We start from the raw sequence: 22,444 nt of genomic DNA, 5'->3' as shown, positions 1-22,444 counted from the left end.
TGGGCAAGTTGCTGGCCCCTCTGATTCTCTGTGTTCTCGTCTGTAAAATGGGGATGGACCGGAGCCCCGGAGGGGTGTTGATCCACCAGGCTCGGAGTTCAGGGGTTGTAGTAGTTCAGACTAAAAGCTGAATTCCAGGAGATTCTAGGGAAGTAGAGAAGCTTGGAGGTCGCAAATCAGAAGCAGGAGAAGCAGGGGCCACGGGATCAGAAAGTGCTTAACCTCACAGTCAAGAAAGACATGCAAATGAAAACCACAACGGCGTGCCGTTTAATTTTACTAGTCGGTGGCAATTCAAAGGCTGACAACATCGCGTGGCGCTGAGGACACGGTGTCATGGAAACAAACACCTATTGACGGCCATTGGTGTCTGGGAAATAGTGTGGATACCCTTCCGCGAGAGAAGGGAAAGATAAGGTGTGGTGTGAGCGCTCCGTGTGAAAATGAATCGTAGCTCCGCACCAACAAAGCAAGCGACCCCCACAAGCAAAATGCATGATGAAGATAAAATAAAATAAGCAGAAATGCATGTAAGACCATCTATGGCACAAAACACTGCGTAAAACAGCGCTCTCTCTGTCGTTTAGGTGAACATACCTGTGTCCTGGCCGTATAAGGAAATTCAAGGGGACGATAAGAAAAATATCAAACTGAACAGTGTAGAAAAGGAGGGGATGGGATGGGGGGGTGGTATCCAAATGTGTCAACAGTTTGGTGAAACCGAGCCAAGCTCCCCCATATGGGTGTTGACTCTGTTATCTGATACACCTTTTTGTACGACCGAACTGTTTCATAAAAGTTCACGTGTCAGTTAATCTCGTATTTGCAAAAATAAAACGTGAAGGGGGACTTCCATTTCTGGCTACGGTGGAGTAGCTGGTATCAGACAGAAGCCCTACAGTCGAGAACAGCTACTAAGCAAGAAAAAAACGTGAGAAGACACGAGAGAGAGCGACCAAGTTAGAGCGTAGTTGAGAGGCCAGGGTTCCAGAGAGACAGCAAAAAAAATGCATTGGAATCCTGCACGCAATTTCCCCTCAAATCATTTGCCAAGTCATTGCAAATGAGCCAGCAGCAGAGAGAATCTGGCAAGAGGCTGAAAACCGAAGAAGAGATTTTGACAATTTCACAAGGCTGAGGGAAGTCTTGGGGTTCAGGGCCTGACAAGGAAGATGGGACCTGGTAAATACCCAGTTATTCGGGAAAGGGTATACCTTGGGAATAAGGAAAAGTCAGGACCCGTTGAGCTGTGACTGCATCCAAATGACCTGCCTGTCTGCTAGGAGAAAGTTAGAACCTATGTGGAAAAAGTTAGCTTCACTCAAAGCCTCTATATTTTTCATGCACAATGTCCAGCATTCAATTAAATTGACAAGGCAGACCAGGAAACAGTACCAAATGACCAAAAACCAAGAGGAAAATAGAAACGGACACGTGGGCGATTCAGAAAGTGGCATTATCTAACACGATTTAAAAGAACCCGGATGAGGATGTTCAAGAATTCCACCAGAAATCTAGAACCTATTTAAAAGTAGGAGCCCCAGCACTAAGAAAATTCAATTAATCGAAATTTATAAGAATTGAATGAATTTAGCAACAGATTAGTAACATTAGAAGAGAGGATTGGTGAGCTGGAATGGAAAATACTCAGACTGAAGCATGCAAAGAAAAAGAATGTTTAGGAATACAGAAAAGAGCAAAAGAGACATATCCATTGCAAAGATGTCCCACATACATGGATTTAGAACATCGAGGAGACAGAACAAGTTGGAAGCAATAATAGAGACGTTGGTTAAGAATTTTTCAAAAGTAGGAAAAGACATTAATCCAAAGATTTGAAAAGTCTTACAAACCTCAAGAAGGACAAATACAAAAACGATCAAACAAGCAAACAAAACCCACACTCTACACAGATGATAGGAAAACTATTTAAACATTTAAAGAAAAATACATACTAAAAGCCAACTTAGAATTTTATATAAAAAAAAAATCCTTCGCAAAAATAAGGCAAGCTCAATATGAAAAAAAAAAAAAGATCTACTAAAATCCCACAGTCAACATTATACTTAATGGTGAAAAACTGAGAGCTTTTCCTGTAAGATCATAAACAAGACCAAGATGTCCACTCTCATGATGTCTATTAAACGTTGTACGGGAAATTCTAGCCAAGACAACCAGTCAAGAGAAAGAAATAAAAGTCATCCTGATTGGACAAGAAGACGTAAAGCATTTCTGTTTGCAGATGACATGATCTTGCATATACATTCTGGAGAATCCACACCAAAAAGCCAAAGTGAAACAAAACACACAAATAAACAAAAACTATTAGGCCCAATAAGTCAGTTTAGCAGGGTTGCAGGATACAAGAGCAACATGAAAAACCAATTGTATCTTTGTACAACAGGAATGAACAATCTGAATGTGTGATGAAGAACGTAATTTCAGGGCTCCTGGGTGGCTCAGTTGGTTAAGCGCTGGACTTTGGCTCAGGTCACGGTCTCGTGGTTCGCGAGTTCGAGCCCTGGGTCGGGCTCAGTACTGACACGTCGGAGCCTGGAGCCTGCTTTGGATTCTGTGTCTCCCTCTCTCTCTCTGCCCCTCCCCTGTTCCGTCTCTCTCTCTCTTTCAACACTAGATATGCATTTAAAAAAAAAGAAAGTAATTTATTTCACTTACAATAATATCAAAAAGAATGAAATAGAAATTTAACAAAAGTGCAAGACTTGCACACCGAAAACTACTAAACATTGTTGAAAGAATGATAGAAGACCCAAATAAATGGAAGGCTATCCCACGTTCATGCATTGGAAGACTCAGTATTGTTAAGATGACTTCTCCAAACGACCAACGGATTCAAAGTTATCCCTATAAAAAGCCCAGCTGGCTCTTTTGCAGAAGTTAAAAAGCTGATCTTAAAATTCATATGGAGATACGGAGGGCCAGCATAGACACAATAATCTTGAAACAGAAGAACAAAATTGAAGGACTCAGACTTCTCTATTTCAAAGCCTACTACAAGACTACACCAATCAACAGAGTATGATATTAACCTGTATATAGATCAATGGAATCGAATTCAAAGTCCAGGGAGAAACTTATACGTTCGTGTTCAAGTGATATTTGACAAGGGTACCAAGACAATTTGCTGGGGGTAAATAGCCTTTGAAACCAACAGTGCTGGGACAATGGGACATCCACACGCAATAGCGTGAAATTGGACTCCCATCTCACACCATATACAAAAGCTAACTCAAAATGGTTTGAAGACCGCGCTGTAAGAGGGAGAACTATTAAACTTTAAAAATAGAACACGGGTGGAACTCTTGGTGACCTTGATCACATAGTAGTTTCTTAGCTATGACCCCGAAAGCACAAGGATCAAAGAAAAAATAGATACATTGGACTACTTCAAAAGTTAAAACTTTTATGCATCAAAAGACACTAGCAAGAAAGTGAAAAGGCAATATACAAAATGAGAAAAAAAAATTGGATTTTGTTTATGTTTATTTATTTTTTTTTATAGTTTCTTTATTTTTGAGAGAGAGACACAGAGAGGGGGAGTAGGGGAGGGGCGGAGAGAGCGGGGAAAGCAAGAATCCCAGGCAGGCTCCCCACCGTCAGCACAGAGCCCGACGCGGGGCTTGAACTCACAAACCATGAGATCACAACCTGAGCCAAAACCAAGGGTTGGACGTTTAACTGACTGAGCCACCCAGGCGCCCCTGAGAAAAAATATTTTTAAATTATATATTTGTTAGGGCTCTAGTATCAGGATATTTAAAGGGTTCTTACAACTCAAGATCGAAAAGATAACGCAATTTTAAATTGTACAAAATATTTGAACGGACATTTCTCCAAAGAAGTTATACTCATGAGCAATGAACATATGAGAAGATGCTCATCATCATTAGTCATTAGGGAAACTCAAATAACACCCACTAGATGGCGATTTTAAAGACAGAAATATTAAAAGTGGGGGAAAAGGATGTAGCGTTTTGGAATCCTTATACATTGCTCATGGGATTGTAAAATGATACATTTGCTGGGACGCTCAGTCAGCTGGGTGTCTGACTTCAGTTCAGGTCCTGATCTCACAGTTCGTGAGTTCGAGCCCCACGTCGGGCTCTGTGCTGACAGCTCAGAGCCCGGAGCCTGCTTCCGATTCTGTGTCTCCCTCTCTCTCTGCCCCTCCCCTGCTTGCTCTCTCTCTCTCTCTCTCAAAAAATAAATAAATGTTAAAAAGATTTTTTAAAAATGGTACATTTGCCATAGAAAGCAGTTTAAAAGTTTCTCAAAAAGTTCATATAGGGTTACCACATGGCAAAGCAAACTGACTTCTAGGTACACAGTAAAAGGAATTGAAAACATACGCCCATTAAAAAAAACCTCTGTACCTGAATATTCACAACAGCATTGTTCATAACAGTCCCAAACTTGAAGCAGCCCCAATGTCCTTCGGTTGAATGGACAAAGCATAGAATAACCATAGAACAGATTATTATTCAGCCATAAAGATGAATAAAGTAGTAACACATGCCTCAACACAGATGCATCTTGAAAATTGATACTGAGGTAAAGAAACCGGGCACAAAAAGCCACATATTGTACGACTCCATTTACATGACATTTCTAGCACAGGCAGCTTCATAGAGCCAGGAAAGAGATTAGTGGTTGCCAGGGGCTGGAGCTTTGGAAGGAGAGGGAATGGCGGATGATGGCTAATGGGTATGGCTTTTTTATTTTTCTTTGGGTGTTGAAAATATTGTGCAGTTAGCAGGGCTGATGGTCGCACAACTTTGTGAATGTACTAACAACCGCTTAATCGTACACTGTTAAAAAGTGAATAAATAAATCCGTGAATTGGATCTTAATTGCGATTTTTAAAAAATGTGAATCTTTAAAAATAAAGAGATTTTTCGAAGCAAAACAAAGCAAAACACCTGAGAGAATTTGTCACTAATAGACGCTAACTTGTCACTGATAGGCTGATAATGTCTTAGGAAGGTTAAACTTATGCAGAATTGAAACACATTACCGTGATGCCCCAAAGGTAAGGAGTGAATAAAGTTAAAGGTTACTGTATTGTCTGGGAAGTGATAAAAGGACCAACACAAAGTAGACTCAAAACAAAAAAATCAAATATGCATATTGTAATCTCTAAGATAAGCCCTAAAAAATTATAAAAGAAAATAAAACAGAAAAGAAACATACAATACTAATGTTTTAAATTTTATTCTTCCAGGGGTGCCTGGGTGGCTCAGTCGGTTGAGCGTCCGACTTCGGCTCAGGTCACGATCTCGCGGTATGTGAGTTCGAGCCCCGCGTCGGGCTCTGTGCTGATGGCTCAGAGCCTGGAGCCTGCTTCCAATTCTGTGTCTCCCTCTCTCTCTGCCCTTCCCCCGTTCGTGCTCTGTGTCTCTCTGTCTCAAAAATAAATTAACGTTATAAAAAAAAAATTTTTTTTAAATAATAAAAAAAAAAAATAAATTTTATTCTTCCAAAAAACGAAACAAAGAAGAAAAAAGGAGTTAAGAATAGACAAAAGGAAAACGAATAGCAAAAGATGGTGGATTTAATCCCAAACACGTCAGTACTTTCATCAAATGTAAGTGAACTAACCCTAGAATGAAAGACGTAACTTTGTATCAAAACTTGACACTAAGGGGCACCTTGCTGGCTCAGTCAGTTGAGCATCCGACTCTTGATTTTAGCTCAGGTCACGATCCCAGGGTCATGGGATTGAGCCCCACGTTGGGCTCCCCAGTGAGCTTGGAGCCTGCTCGAGATTCCCTCTCTCTCCTTCTGCCCCTCTCCCCTGCTTGTGCTCCTTCTCGCTCTCTCTCTCTAAAATAAAAAATAAATAATAAAAATAAAATTTAACACCTTGACATTAAAAGAAAGTAAAATTAGGGGCTCCTGGGTGGCTCAGCCAGTTAGGCGACTGACTTCGGCTCAGGTCATGATCTCGCAGTTTGTGAGTTCGAGCCCCGCGTCGGGCTCTGTGCTGACAGCTCGGAGCCTGGAGCCTGTGTTGGATTCTGTGTCTCCCTCTCTCTGCCCCTCCCCTGCTCATGCTGTCTCTCTCTGTCTCTCAAAAATAAATAAATGTTAAAAAAAAATTTTTAATAAAAAGAAAGAAAGTAAAATTATAGGTCAATCGTTCTCATAAATATACAGACAAAATATTAACAAATCAAAGGTAACGATATACACAAAATATGTATATGTGTATATGTGATACACATCATTATCACGTGAGGTTTATTTCAGGAATACAAGGTTAGGTTGACATTTGAAAGTCAGTAATCTATGTCATCACATTAGGAAAATAAGAAAGAAAATGTGTATCCTAATTTAACAGGTCCAGAAAACACATTTAAAAAGTTGTAACACCCATTCGTGATTTTTTAAAACACTCTCAAAAAACCAGGAATAGAAGGAATCTTCTTTGATCTGATAAGGAGCGCACAGACAGGCATGTGTGCATAATATACACAACCAACATCATGTGTCATGGTCAAATACTGAACATGATATACTTGAGGGCAGGAAAAAGACGCGTGTCTTATCCTGGAGGCCCCAGTCAATGCAGTAAGGCAAGAAAAATAAATAAATTTATAAAGATCAAAAAACTATAAAGAGTAAAATGATATAAGGACTGAACACCTAGAAATGTCCAGATACTTAACAAACTATTAGGATAATAATCATTGAACAAGGATACTGGATATGAGAACGATATAAAAAAAAATCTACTGTATTTCTAAAGATCAACAAAATTGACAAACTTTTAGCTAGACTAACAAAAGTAAGAGAAGACTCAAGTAACTAAAATCAGAAAAGAAACAGAAGACATTGCAACCGATGCCACAAAAATAAAAAGGATTGTAAGAGAATACTACAAATAATTATACACCAACAAACTCAATAATGTAGAAGTGGATAAATTCTTCGAAACATACAACCTACCAACACTGAATTATGAAGAAATAGAAAATCTGAACAGACCTATAAATAGTGAGGAGGTTGATTCGGTCACCAAAACTGTCACAGCAAAGAAAAGCCCAGGACCAGATGACCTCACTGGTAAATTCTACCAAACATTTTAAGAAGAATTAATGCCAACCCTTCTCAAACTCTGGAAAAATGGAAGATAAGAGAACAATTCCAAACTCATTTCAGGAGGGCAGCATTATACCGATATCAAAGCCAGACAAAGAAAACTCCAAACCAATATCCCTGATGAATACTGATGCAAAACTCCTTGATAACATACTAATAAATGGAATCCAACAACATATTAAAATGGTTATATGCCACAATCAAGTGGAATTTGTCCCTGGGATGCAAAGATGATTCAGTATACAAAAATACACCACATTAATAGAGCAAAAGGCAAATCACATGATCATTTCAACTGATGCAGAAAAGGCATTTGACAAAATTCAACATCTTTTCATGATAGAGACATTTAACAAACCAGAAACAGAAGGAAATTATCTCAACCCAAAAAAGGCCATATATGAAAGGCCACAGCTAACCTCTTACCCAGTGGTAGAAAACTGATAGATTTTCCTCTAAGGTCAGGAACAAAGCAAGAATGCCCACTCTCACCACTTCTATTTAATATAGAACCATAAGTCCTAGTCAAAGCAATTAGGGAAAAAAAAAAAAAAGGCAGTCAAATTGGAAGGAAGAAGTAAAATGATCTCTGTTCATAGCTGACATGACCTTATATAGAGAAAACTCTAAAGATTACACATACACACACACACACACACACACACACACACACTAATTAACAAATTCATTAACAAATTCATTAATTAACAAATTCACAAATTCACAAATTCATTAACAAATGATATAAAATCAACACTCAAAAATCAGTTGCATTTCTATATGTTAACAATGAACAATTCAAAAGGAAATTAAAATAATATTTATAATAGCATCAAAAACAATAAAATATTTGGGAAGAAATTTAACCAAGAAGGTGAAAGACTTGTACTCTAAAAACCACAAAACATTGCTAAAAGAAATGAAAAGAAAGCACAAATAAATGGAAAGACATCCCATGTTCATGGATTGGAAGGCTTAATACTAAAAATGTCCACAGCAATCTACAGATTCAAGGCAGTTTCTGTCAAGATCCCAATGGCATGTTTTGCAGAAATAGGTAAAAAACCATCCTAAAATTCACATGGAATCTCGAAGGACTCTAAATAATCAAAGCAATCTTTGACAATGAAGAACAAAGCTACAGACCTCACACTTCCTGATTTCAAAACGTATTACCAAGCTACGGTAATCACTGTAGGTATAGACATAAAGGCAGACAGGCACATACTGCTGCATAGACAGACAAAGTAGGTATTGGCATAAAAGCAGGCATACAGATCAATGGAGCAAAATAGAGAACCCGGAAATAAACCTTTGCATACATGGCCAATGAAGAAAGGACTCTTTCTTTGAAGAACTCCTTCAGTGAAGAAGGACTCTTCAACAAATGGTGCTGGGAAACCTGAATATGAAGCATGGACTCTTCCCTCATACACAGAAATTAACTTAAAATGGATTAAAGACCTATATGTAAGCCTTGAAACTATAAAACTTCTAGAAGAAAACATAAGGGAAAACTTCAGAACATTGGGCTTGGCAATGATTTCTTGGCTATGACACTGACGAGAAAGACGCAGACAACAAAGCAAACGTAGACAAACAGGACCGCATTAAAAGCCTCTGCGTAGCACAGGAAATAATCAATAAGGTGAAAGGACAACCTAGAGAATGATACCAAATATTTTGCAAACCGTATACTGAATACATTCAGAATTATGAACTCCTACCATTCAGTAGCAAAACAAAACAAAACAGAACAAATGGCCTGACTGCAAAATGACTAAAGGTCTTGCATAGATATTTCTCCAAAGAAGATTGAAAAAAAATGGCCAACAGGTGTATGAAAAGATGCTCGATATCACTCATCATCAGGGAAATGCAAATCAAAACCACAATGAGTTATTACTGCACACCTATTAAGTTGGATACAACGTTGGTGAGAATGTGGAAAAACCATAACCCTTATGCCCTCTTTGTGGGATTAGTCAATGGTGCGGGCGTGACCGAAGACAGTGTGGGGGCTCCTCAAAAAATCGAAAAGAGAACCACCGTGTGATCAATCCAGCACCCCACTTCTGGGTAGGTATCCAGAAGAATTGAAAACAGAGTCTCAAAGGTACTTGCACGCCAATGTTCCCTGCAGCATTAGTCACAACAGCCGAGACCTGAAAGGCACCTAAGTTTACCAACTGATGAATGAATAAAGAAAATGTGCTACCCACATACGATGGAATATCATTCAGCCTTAAAAAAGAAAGAAGGCTGCAACGTGGACGAATGTTGAGGACATTACGCTAAATGAAATAAGCCAACCACTAAAAGACGAACACTGCATGATTTTACTTATAAGACAGATCTGAAGTCATCAGACTTGTAGAAACAGAAAGCAGAATGGTGGTTTTTCAGGGGAATGGGGGGGGTGGGGGTGGTGGGTAACGGGGAGTGGTTCAATGGGTATGAAGTTTCAGTTGTATGAGGTGAAAAAGTTTCAGAGATCGGTCATACAACAACACACATACGCTTAACAATACTGTCCTGATCTGTATGGTCCCTGCAAAACTTGTTAAGAGGATACAAAAATGTTACTAGTTTATGAAGTCCACAGCTGGGATGCTCTGTCTTGCACTTATGACCTGAGCAGATGGGGGGGGGGGGGTCTGCAAACCCCCCTGCAAACCTTACAAGGTAAGAAACAAAACAAAACTACAAGACAAAGGTAAGAAGTCCCCAGCTGGGGACTGGGTTTGGTAGCTATTTCTTTCTATATCTGAAGCTCCAGTTTGAAAAAGCGTGTTAACAAAGTTAAGAAAGTGCGAAGAAGATCTGGTGTATTTCTATATACCAAGAGCAAGCATGATTAAAATGATACCGTTTGCATCAGCATAAGAAATCAAATACTCTAATGAACCCCAGTGAAAGACGTACAGGACCTCTACACAGACGCCTACGAGATATCAGTTACATACATTTTTAAAGATATCAATAAATGAAGGGAGATACATGTTCATGAATTAGAAATGAAACAGTTTAAAGATGTCCATTCTCCCCTCGTTGGACTAAAGTTTCAAATGAAATCTCAAGTTTCAAGAAAATCCCCAGCAAGATTTCCTTTGGTGGAAATTGACAAGCCAGTGCTCAAATTTATACAGAAATGCAAAGACCTGAGAAGAGTTTAGAGAATCAAAAATAATGTGGTATTGTTGCAAAGGAAAAAAAAACCTTGCCAATGGAAAGGAATAGAGTCCAGAAATAGACTGGTGTTTATAGTCATTTGGTTTTCAAGAAAGGCACTACCGAAAAGTCATGGGGAAAGCATGATTAAAACAAACAAAAAAAAAAGACAGTAGATCAATTGGATATTCATATGAGGAAAAAATGCACCTTGACCCTCCACTTTATATCATACACAAAAACAAATCCAGATATTTTGTAGACCTATTGTCAGAGGTGAAACAATAAAACTTCCACAAGGAGGCAGAGGATAATATTTTCATGACCTTAGGGTCGATGACGCTTCCTAAACAGCACATAGAAAGCTCGAGCCATAAAGAAAAAGACTGATAAATTGAACCTCATTAAAATTAAGAATTTTTGTCCACCAAAAGATTTCATTAAGAGGATGGAAAAGGGAAATGGGAAGAGATTATACCTGTATCTATACAATATAGGTTTCTTTTATATAATTATATATATAATTCAGATTTTATATAGTTACATATAATATGTAATATATATAAATTATAAAATATGTTATATATCATTTTTATATATCTGTGATCTATATATAGCTTGTGTGTGTGTGTGTGTGTGTGTGTGTGTGTGTGTGTGTATACACACACATATAGATCTGTATCCAGAGTATGTAAAGAACTCCTACAAAACAATAAACAAGGGCACCTGGGTGGGTCAGTTGGTTAAGCGTCCGATCCTTGATTTCGGCTCAGGTCACGATCTCACGATTTGTGAGATCGAGCCCCGCGTCCGTCTCTGCCCTGACAGTGCAAGAACCTGCTAGGGACTCTCTCTTCCCCCTCTCTCTGCCTCTCCCCGGCTTGCTCTCTCTCCCTCAAAATAAATGAATACATATTAAAAAAAAATTATTTAAACACAACGATAAACAGCACAAAACTCCGTTTGGCAAGAAAGGAAAAGAGCTTAAAGAGACACTTCACCAAAGAAGACCTTCCAAATGGCCAAGAAGCATAGTAAAAGTTGCTTGAAATCATGACTCATCATGCAAATTTACATCTCTGTAACACCACTACACGTCAACCCGGAAAGGCTAAAATGAGAAAGGCAGACACCATGCCGTGTCTACGAAGGACGCAGGGTAACCCAAACTTCTCAACCTCCCCTCAGTCTTCTGGGGTGCGTGCCATTCGGCACGGCCACCCTGGGACGCTTCTGCTGAACAGAACCCCATTCTAGACCGGGCATCGAAGAGAAACGTGTACACGCGCAGACGTGGGCCGGAGGGTCCCCGCAGCGGCATTCGCAACCTCCCCAAACTGGAAAGAACCCGAGCTTTGGTTACCCCGTGTCTTTCCCTCACTGACGCTTCAGGAACGGGATTGTGGAGGGTCACAGGTCAGCTGTCATCTCCAGCGGGGGGCTCGGGAGGGGATTGGGGCTGGAAAGTGAAAGGTAGGCGAGGAGTGTGGTAAAAGCAAAGCGGCCCGTTTCCCAGAGGGACCGAGGAGAAACGAGGTGGGTGAAAAGGGACTCCCCAGCCATGCCAGAAACAAAAGCCGACGGGTCGCCAGATGGGGAAGTGTCAAGACTGAGGGACTTCCCGAAAGGGAACATAGGCGAAAGGGCTCCCAGTTTACCCCTGGGCTTCAAGGACTTCTGCCCACCTGCCCTCCTGCCAGCCTCCTCCCTGATCTCTCCGGCACCCAGCTGTGGCCCTCCCAACCACGTCCCCGTTGCAACTGGGTCATTCGGTGGCTCCCCATTGCCCTTCAGAGAAGACCCCGGATTTCTTAGCGCAGCATTCAACACATTTCGGGATCTGCCCCCCCGCCCCAACATTCGTTCCCTCTGGCCCCCAGCACCCACCCTGAGCTGCAGGTACCCCAGGCTCCCGACAGCTTCACCAACAGTCCCCATGCATCTGGCTTCCACACCTCTGCACGTGTTCTTTCAGCCGCCGGAACGTTCTACCCTCCGGGGCGGACTGACAGCCTCCTACTCAGTCTTCAAAATCCAATTCACTTGTCACCTCCTCTGGCAGTCTCCCACCCCTCCAAAGAGTATGAGTCACTCCTTCCTCTGGGGTCTCTCCCTCCGCCAGGGCACCCTGCTCGGGGTGCTTTCACGGACGTTCGCAGCAACAGGCAGGCAAGGACCGTGTGCCTCTTGGCTACCGCTGAACCACGCCAGGGGTGAACCGGTGCCCGACACGCAGCGGAGGCTCAAAACACTTGTGACACGGGCGGCCACGTGAAAGGGTAACGGGTTCTGAGGCCCACCCTCGGAGCTAAAACCTGCATAGACCGTGCACTCCGAAATGAATTGCTATTCTTTTCGACTCCACTCTCTTAAATTTGGTGCCTGGAACATCTTTACGTAGTCGATAAGGGTAAAATCTCCAGTGCTCCCACTCTCCTCCTCCACCCCAGGGCCTTGGCACATGCCTCTGTCCAGAACACTTTTCCTCGTGCTTCTCTGCTTCCTCATCCTCCGGTTTCAACTTCAGTGTCACCTCCTCAAGGAGGCGATCGCCGCTGGCTGGTCTGGATCTCCCCTGCAGTGCTCTGGGCCCCACATCCTTCTGTTTCCTTCTTCACGGTTGTAATATTAGGGTCAGGTCAGTAAACGCTTCTGTTTTTGTGTTTATGACCTGTCTCTGTCCCGGAGCATAAGCCCCGCCCCCACCCCCACCCCCACCCCCACCCCCACCCCGGGAGGCTGGGAAATCATCTGTTTTGTTCACCAAAGAAAGTATCCTTAGTGCGCAGAACGGGGCCGGGAACTCAGTGGGTGCTCGACGAGTAGCTGAGGAGTTGGCAAACGAACGAAAGAGGGTAAGAGTTGCCGTGTCCAGTTACACGAGGAGCGAGGAGTGGGGCCGCAGGCAGCCCCCGAGACATCTGTTTCCCCATCAGCTTCATCACGGTCCCCAGGAACTTCCCTCCACCCTGAGCAACACCCTCAGCTCCCGGGGTCTGAGCAGTCACGACTGCTGTCATCGGATTAGTAACAAGGAACCTTCAGAGAGGGATGGCGGGGCGCCCAGGGTCATACAGAAAGTTCTTAGCCAAGCAGAGCGCTCAGGTTGGGGGAGAATCAGCCTGGTGGCCCTGGGGGACCCTGAGGCATATCCATTCCTTTCTCTGGGACTCAGTTTTCCTCATCCATAGAATGGGGCAGCGCCCTGGCCTGGCCGAGGTGGTGTGGGGCAGGCACACTGTAGGCGAGTGGGTAACGTCAGTTGTTTTTTCACAATTTTTTTTTTGTGTGCCAGTGGCAAGGGGCGGGTTGTGGGTGTCTGAGGACAGATGTCCCAGGACCCTGGGGTCATAGCTTAGGCAGTAGGAGCCGAACATGAGGGGAAGTTCCCATCCCAACCTGTCAGTCTTCCTCTGTCTCCCAGCCAGGCCGGGATCCCGGTCCACGAAGCCTCTTTTAGCCTGAACGAGCTCTGCCTACTGCACAGCCTGGGCAACCGTTCACTCCAGCCGCCTTCCCGCCAGACCAGGAGAAAGAAGAGAGGTTTGCAGCTGCGGGGTGAGGGATGGGGGCAGGGCTGGCAGCCTGCCTTCTGTCTGGCCCCCTGCTTGGCAGGCCCCCCGCCCCCCCCCCCCCCGCCAGTCTGCCCTGGCCAAAGTAGGCTGAGTGTCACGGATTCGTACAGGAGAAGCTTGGCAGGCCCTAGTCCCAACGTACACCATCAAGCCCCCTTGCAGATGAGGAAATAGAGGCCCAGAGAGGCCCAGTGCCTTGCCTATGGTCACACAGCGAGGAAGGACTGGGGCCTGAGCAGGGAGCCAGGCTGGGGTATTTGCCCCACCTCTCTGGGGACACTTCGGGTGGCCGGACCCTTCCTGGGGGCTGTGGGGACCAGCAGGCGAGGCCCCTTGCTGCAGGTGTCCTGGCCATCGGGGGGGCATCAGCAGGGCCCCTGCCTGCACCCTGGGGAATATTCTCAGGTTGTTTCAGAAGTTCCAAGTTTACTCAGATCCTGCATATGAGCTGTCATCAAAAGTCCCTTTGGCCAGGCGCCCAGGCAAGGAGTGGGGGCGGTGGCACCTGTGAGCCAGGGGTGGGGGTGGGGCTCCTCTCCGCTCCCACCCCCAGCCCCGCCTCCGCATTTCGGGGTGCCCTAGAGGGCAAGGGAGAAGGGGGTGAGGAGGGGGCCTCTCCTCGAAGTGTCTGTTCCCCCCTCTCTCCCCAGTTTCCTTCCCTCTGCTTGCGAATGACTCCCTGGGTGACCCTGAAAACCCTACCCCTCTCTGAGCCTCAGTTTCCCCAGCTGTGCAAGGGAGCGTAAAATCACCATGCGAGCTATCGTTTATTGAGGGCTTAGTGTATGCCGGTAGGGACGCCGTGCGTTCTAGCGAATAACAAGGCAATTATTACCAGCCATCCCTAAGGTAAAGCGTAATTGCTACTATTTCTTGTGAACCACTGCTCATGGCGCTGGCCCTGTCTCCGCCACTGAATCCCCAGGACCTAGGACAGTGCCTGACGCCCCAGTGGGTGCTCAAAAACTACGCATAGAATAAAACCTCACGACAAACCGGAAATGGATGTTAGAGACGGGGAAACGGAGGTTCAAGGGAGGTGAAGTGGTTTACTCAAGGTCACCCCAGAACTAGGGGGCGGAGCTGGGTCTCCACCCAGTCCTGGCCGCCTCCAGGGCCCGGGATCGCCCGTGGAGGTGTGTTGGCAAGCGGGCCACGGGTCCCACAGCCCCCCACCTGACCGCAGGGGGGACCTCCCAGCTATCACTCCTGCCCGCAAGGGATTCTGAAGGCACTGGCTCTCCTCCCTGCGTGGAGGATGCCTTCTTCCCTTCATTCATTTATTTATCAGGCACCAGGGAGGGAAATGGTGCCTCCCCAAGCTTCTGGTGCCTTCCCTCTTTCCATCTCCTCTTCAACGGGCCTCCTCCACCTGCCCGCCCCCACTGCCCTCAAGCCTTTTGTGGTCCCCAGCCCCCACCCCCACCCTTCACTGGACAGGTGGCAGCCTAGGGCTCAGGCTTTGTCTTGTTCACCCCACGCCTCCGGGCCCTCGATTTTGTTCTCCTAACACTCGGGCTCCTGGTTTCCTCCACTGCGGGGTGGTAAGGATCCAGACACCCTCCCAGGTGTGAGGTGGGCAGGACCAGGGCTCCCTCGAGTCCACCATGGGGAGCAGGTCGTCAGGCCTGTCCCTCCCCTTCTCAGAAGGGTTCTCGAGACTATGAGTCTTGTTTTTATGCCATCCTGTCTGGCAGTGTGGCCCTGCGGTCAAGCGGACCGGTGGCCCAAACCCAGCTCTGCGTCTCACGGCCACGTGGTCCTGGGGTCCTCGATCTCCTCATCTGTGAAATGGGCTGAATGGGCTCCCGGCCTCACCTGATGTTGTAAGGATAACGGGAGCCCCTCAAGTGCCAGCAGCGGGCTGAGCCCCGGCGCTCGGAGGACCAGAACCACGGGGGCTGAGGGAAGCCGATCGCGGGTTCTCGAATGTGCCCCCCGCACCTTCCACCGCTCTTGGACCCTGGCCCTCCTCTGCCACGGGCCCCCCTTCCTGGTGGAACAAGCTGTCTTCCTGGGCGGATCTCCCACCGGCAACTTTCATATTTTTATGCCCCCCAATCTTCACAACTAGCCCCACAGGGATGGAGCTGCCTTCATCCCCATTTTAGAGATGAGAAAACTGAGGCTCCATGAGGTTGGAAGAAGCACAGAAACTTGCTCAAGTTCACCCAGCTAGGGAGTCGCATGGCCGGCTTTTGAACCCGCCAGGTTTTCCCCACTCGGCCATGTGCTTCTAAACCCATGCTCTCCCCCCCCCCCCCCGGGGGAATACAAATGTCCTGAGGGGAGCAGCCTGTGACTTTTGAATGCCCCCGGCCCCGGGGCCGCTCCTCCCACTGCGCAGGCTGGCCGTTCCTTCTCGAAGTCCAGGGTTCCCACCAGAGGCCTCTCCCCACCCAGCTGCTCTGCCGGGAAGGTGTCTGCCTCCTCCTTCTTTCCTCTCCTGTCCACATGTCAAACTTCAACCCCTGCCTCCAGACTCAGCCTCCCCGCGTCTCCCGGCCTCCCTCTCTTCCACGCACAGAGGGCCCTTGGCTTCTCACCATCGGCCCATCCCCTGTGCTTTGGTGAGAAGGAGACAGCGTGGAGGACGGGGCCAGCCTCCGAGTCACCTGCCCGCCCTGCTCCGCGCTGTTGAGTCTCCTTGGGAAAATCGCTCTGGCCCTGGAGCCCCTGTTCTCTGTCTGTGAAATGGGCACAGAAATCCGTGTGGAGGGGTTACAGGACACAAAGACGCTGAAACCCAGAATCTGCCCCCAAAACCAATGCCCCTCCCCAGAGGGGGCCCCCTAGAAATGCCACACCATCACGCCGTCACCCCCGTGCCCACCCCTGCCCTCCTCGGCTGCCGGGAACCGCGGTGACTGTGGCATCCCGTTTGGCCTGGGACCGGCTTTCCTCCCGCAGCCCCGGCCTTTTGGAGCTCACGGGGTCATCTCAGCCGTGTCCCAGCCTCCAGACCTCCAGGCCTCCCGCAGACGCACAAAAAGGCACTTTGGGCGTCCTGGGCTGGGCTGAACAGGAGACTCCAGCCCCAGCTCTGCCGGCCTCACTGTCCCCAGCTGTGAGGAGGGGGCAAAACCCCTCTGTGTCCTCCCACCTCGGGCAGAGAAGGCGCCAGACCCCCCGCAGAGAACAGTGGCTGGAGCTGAGTTACCTGCTGTCCCAGCTTCTCCCTCAGGAATCCATTCTGTGTGCTCGGGGGGGAATCCAGTGGCCTTCCAGGGGTGGGGGCGCGGGACGGGAGTCAGAGGGAGCAGGCGGGTGTAGGGGGTGGGGATCCACAGCCTGTCCTGAGTCACCAGCCAGACAAGCCTACGACCTGTCACCGGGACGGATGGCCCCGGGCCCTAGGCAGGCAGGCCACACAGAGAGAGCCAGCCGGGGTCACAGGCAGTGGTCGCTCACATCCCAGGGAGGTCACACACAGACAGAGGACAGAGATCGACTGCACCAGGGAGAGACCCACAGCAGACCAGGGCTGGTCAGACAGGCAGACGGACAGACAGGGGAAGGGAAGTCGAGCAGACAGGCAGGTGGCCAGCCGGGCAGACGCAAAGAGAGACAGGCAGGCAGGCAGGCAGGCGGCCGTGTGGCTGTCAGTCACACTCAGGGAGGAGCAAACAGTCGGCCCCGGAGCCCATGGGTCACTTGGCAGAGCCCCATGGGTCTGTCAGAGCGCGGCTGCTGCCCTGCCGCGTGCACAGGGTGGGGAGGCAGGGGAGGATGTGGCGAGCAGCAGCTCTCCCCGCAGGCCCTGCCCACAGAGCAGCTGGCCCCTCCCTGAGGGAGTGAGAAAGAGGTGGGAGGGGGCCGGGCCCCTGGCAGAGCCCTCGCTCACCAAAGGTCACCTGCTAGGAAGACATTTGGGGCCACCAGGGTGATGTCTGCCTCTTGCGGATGGGTGGTGTTACCCCCCCCACCCCGAGGTCTCACGGTCATGACCTATGAGGCAGGCAGGGCCCGTGAGCCACTGCTTCTCACAGATGTGGCGACCGAGGCTCAGAGGGGTGTGGAGGTAGGTTAGTGGACCCAGGGGGCCCCGGTGGTCCCGAGAGCCCAACTCTCAGTTCAGAGAGAAAGTTGAGGGCCCAGGGCCGGAGACCCCCCACCCCCCGCCCCCCGCCCCGAGGTCCCATGCTTCACTCACGCACACCACCTGCCTGGCCCAGGAGGGGGCTGCGTTTGGACCCCCCACCCCCACCCCAGCCAGACCCCTCTGACTTCGCTTCCTTTGAATCCAGCTTTCCACTGCAGGGTTGCAGGGAGCAGCCCCCTGTCCCCAAGCCCTTCAGAAGACAGTCCCTCGGGCGTGTCACAGCACCTCTCTGAATGCCTCTGAATGTCAAGCGGGGATGCCTAGCCGAGGGGAGACGGCAGCCATGGGTAACACATGAGAACTCAGGCAAAAAATAGAGAAAAGCAATTCTCAAGAGAGTTTTCTTTCACCTTGCGGACAAGCCGGGGGCCCGTGAGAGGGTCAGACGTCTCTCTCTGGCAGAAGTTTAAGAAATCAGAGACAAAATCCAGCAGGCTCCTGCCCAGCAGCCTCACAGGGAGAGCCAGAGAACTTACCACAACCCCTACCGTTACTCTCTTGCATTTTTTAGGCCCCTCCACGATCTCATTTTATGCCCCAGACCCTGCCAGGCAGAGCAGAGTGCTTCCCTTTTAGAGATGGAGCAAACAAGGCTCAGAGAAGTGAAATGTCACAGAAGCTACGGAGTGTCATAGCTGGGGTTTGGACCTGGGGGGTATCTGATTCCTAAGCCCGCACCAGGCTGTGACGACGAGTCTGAACCGGGACCAGATGCTATCAGGGTGCATGGGGGCTCCTTTGTGCTGTGTTGATGACACAGGTTGGCTTGGAAACACATGCCATCTGCCCCCCCAGCTGACTCATTTTTGGGAAACGATTTGCAGCTAACCCACATGACCGCTCCAAAGAAAAAGAGAAAGCATCTTACTATTTATTTCTTCTATTTTTTTTTTTCTTTTTCTAGCTGTTTTTGAGGAACTTGGTACAAATTCCCCTGTGGTTGATCTGAAGGATGTTTGCCCTATAGAAATTCTCTTCCTCACTGCTGAAATATCTTGTGTTCTCTGGAGAACCCACGTTAGGAGGAAGCCAGATTTTCTTTTTCTCTCTCCTGATCTTCAGGGTGAGTTTGACGATGCCATGCATCAGTAATCTGAGTGGTGGAAAGATCAAGAAAAGGAATAGTGCCATGGACCTAATATTTGCTGAGAGTTTACTCTGTGCCAGGTTGTTTTGGGTTTGTTTTTTTTTTAAATAAGGTTGTTGGGTTTTTTTTTGTTTTTTTTAAAGTAATCTCTACACCTAGCGTGGGACTTGAACCCTCAACCCCAAGATCAAGAGCCACACGCTTCACTGACTGAGCCAGGCGGGCACCCCTGTGCCAGGGTTTTTAAGGACTTTAAAGATGTATCATCTCACTTAAAACTTATCGTCATGGTCCCTATTTTACAGGGAAGGAAAATGAGATTCGGAGAGGGTAAATGACTTGTCCAAGGTCACACAGCTGGTGAGTGGCAGAGTTGGGATGAGTGAGTGGCAGACTTCAGGCTCCTATGTTCTAGATCATTCACAGCACTGTTTCTGAACGTGCGTTAACCTAAGGATATTTGATCTCTCTGGCCTGCCTCCCTTCTACCTGCCTGCCTGTCTGCCTCCCTAACCTTCTCTCCACCCACCCATTCACCCACCTACCTACTCATCCATCCTTCTATCCACCTGCCCACCCAGCCATCCATTCTCCCATCCCTGCCTTCTGGCCACCAATACTGAGCAAGCCCTTGGCTTTGAACTGGGGGTGCCCCGCAGAAATATTCACAAGCGACAATCCTCATGTGGCCTGTATTCTAACGGGGGAGACAGACAAAACGAAGTGATGGGCAAATGAAATGCAAATTGTACTAAGCGTCACAGAAAACTGATGAGAGATCAAGGCATCAACTCAGCCGTAGGGGAAATATTTTAGGCAGAAGACACTGGAGGTGCAAAGGTCCTGAGACAGGAAGGAATGTGGCCTGCTCCAGGAACACTGAGGTCAGTGGGGTGGAACAGAGCAAGGAAGCAAAGGCATACAAGGAGGCGGGCCACAGAAGTCACACACCCTGCACACCGCCTAGGACCGTGCAGGACAGCAAGGAAGGTAGATTGGGTTCCAGGGGAAACTGGAAGCCATCCGAGATTTTCATCAGAGGAGTGGCTTCGTTCAATGAACCTTTTCAAAAGATTGCTCTGGCCATGACTTAGGGAGGGGGTGGGGTGCAGCAGGGGCCATTTTAACCCCTCATGTTTAAAAAGCAGATACTTTTTTTGGGAGGTGGAAATTGAACAGATACCATGTCCTCTGGGGTGACGTGAGTCCCCTCAGAAACAGATGTGTGTTGAAGGAAGGTTCCCAGTGCGGAGGGAGGGCTTAGGGCCTGTCTCACAAGCGTGGCCCCCAAGGTCCGGAAGGAGAGTGTAATCGGATGTCTCAACATCACCCAACCCCCCCTCCCACCCTGGTATTCAGAGCTGGTCAATGGAGAGGAAGTGGTTAAATTTACATTTCAGCCAGAGGCCTACTGGGGAAAAATAATTGAGACAACCCCCTTCAACTCATTTCCTCTTTTTTATTTTTATTTCAACAGCTTTATTAAGATACAACTTACCTAGCATCAATTCCAGCCATGGGACGTGCATAATTCGGTGATTTTTTAGGTAAGTGGTGCAACCATCCCCACGACCCAAGTTTAGGACGTTCCCAAAAAAGATCCCTTGTACCCGCTGGCAAGCAATCCCATTTGCCCTCCCGGCCCAACCCATCTCCTTTCTCTCTTTGCTGATTTCCTTTCCCCTTGCTGGGTGTTTCGTATATAAACTGAATCGCGCGTGTGTTCATTCATTTGTGTTGCTGAGTAATATTCCATTGCAATGATATTATTGTAACGTAATAATAATGCAATGATGTACCCAATGGATCTGCCACCTCTGGTACATCCATTCATCAGCTGGTGGACATTGGGAACATGCTCACTTTGTCTTTATCCTAAATAATACTGCTGTGAACATCTCCATGCAAATCTTGGCACAGACATGCATTTTCAAACCTTTTGGGTGCACGACTGCCAGGATTGGATTGCTGGGTCTTAGGGTCATTCTACGTGTCATTCCCTGAAGAGCTAACGGTCTGTTTTCCAAAGCAGCTGACCATTTTATATTGTCACCAGCAATGTACGAGAATGTCAGTTTGTCCACATGCTTGGCGACACTCTTATTTTCCTTTTTTTTTTTTTTTTTACTGTGGACATCCGAGTGGGTATGAGGTAGTGTCTCACTGTGGTTTGGCTTTGCATTTCCTTAACAGCTAATGATGGTGAACATCTTTACATGGGCTGGGCACTCATTTGTTTATCTCCTTTGGAGAAATGTCTATTCAAGTCCTTTGCCCATTTTTTTTTCCATTGGGTTGTGCTATGGACACAACGCTGTGTCACACAACCGGCCCTCCAATCATATGTTGAAATTCTAACCCCCAGTGTGATGGTAACAGGACATGGGGCCTCTGAGAGATGATTAGGATATTAGACCAGAGCCCTCATGAATGGTGCCTTTATGAGTATCCTTATAAAAGAGACCCCAGAGAGATAACTCACCTTTCCTACCCTGCGAGAACACAGTGGTCTCTGACCCAGGAAGCAGGTCTCACTGGACATCGAGTCTGCTGGAAACTTGATCTTGGACTTCCCAGTCTCCAGAACTGGGTGAAATAAATGTTTGTTGTTTATAAGCCACTTAATCAACTATATTTTGTCGTAGCACTCTGAATGGACCAAGACAGGTTGTCATTTTGTTGTTGAGTTGTAAGAGCTCTTTATATATTCTAGATACTATCAGATATATAATTTGCAAATATTTTCTCTCATTCTGTAGTTCCCCTTTTCACTTTCTTGATAATGTCCTTTGATGCACAAAGGTTTTTAATTTTTATGAAGTACAATTTTTCTCTTTTTTCTTTTGCTGCTCCTGCTTTGGTGTCATTGTCTAGGATCCATCACCAAATCTAAGATCATGAAGATTTACCCCTATGTCTTCCTCTAAGAGTTTTATTGTGATAGTTCTTATATTTAGGTCTCTGATCCGTTTATATAAATTGTTGTATATGATGTGTGATAAGGGTCCAACTTAATTATTTTGTGCGTAGATATCCTGCTGTCCCAGGGTCATTTGCTGAAGACACTGTTCCTTCCCACTGAGTCGTCTTAGCATCTTTGTCGAAAATCATTGGCCATCGATGCATAGATTTATTTCTGGACTCTCAAGTCAATTCCATTGGTCTCTATTTCTACCCTGAGCCAGTATCGCTCTGCCTTGATTACCGTAGATTTGTAGTAAGTTTTGAAATTGGGAGTTCGAATCCTCCAACTTTCTTGTTCTTTTTAAAGACTGTTTTGGGTGTTCTGGGCCCCTCGCAATTCCATATGAATTTTAGGATCAACTTTTCCATTTCTGAGCAAACAAAAGGCTATTGGGATTTTGATAGGGATCGCGTTGAATCCAT

The 22,444-nt window shown here is 46.9% G+C and overlaps 1 protein-coding gene across 2 annotated transcripts in view; it reads right to left on the bottom strand.

Annotated features, from left to right (window-relative positions):
• The window catches only part of IL21R (interleukin 21 receptor), a 33,678-nt gene extending 16,049 nt beyond the window's left edge, over nucleotides 1-17,629 (bottom strand). Inside the window, exons 1-2 of one of the 2 annotated variants that reach the window (XM_053894413.1) lie at nucleotides 17,029-17,629; nucleotides 11,657-12,081 (exon numbers count right to left, since the gene is read on the bottom strand). The gene's annotated coding sequence lies outside the window, so the exon portion shown is untranslated. The remainder of the gene's footprint in view (nucleotides 1-11,656; nucleotides 12,082-17,028) is intronic. The other variant, XM_019431920.2, reaches the window with a different exon arrangement.
• Between the last annotated feature and the right edge of the window lie 4,815 nt (nucleotides 17,630-22,444).

Source organism: Panthera pardus, unplaced genomic scaffold (genome assembly GCF_024362965.1).
Source record: "Panthera pardus isolate Hobbes unplaced genomic scaffold, ASM2436296v1 HiC_scaffold_5, whole genome shotgun sequence".
NCBI lineage: Eukaryota > Metazoa > Chordata > Mammalia > Carnivora > Felidae > Panthera > Panthera pardus.
The sequence above is the reverse complement of the archived record's forward strand: the minus strand, read 5'-3'. Positions and strand labels throughout refer to the sequence as shown.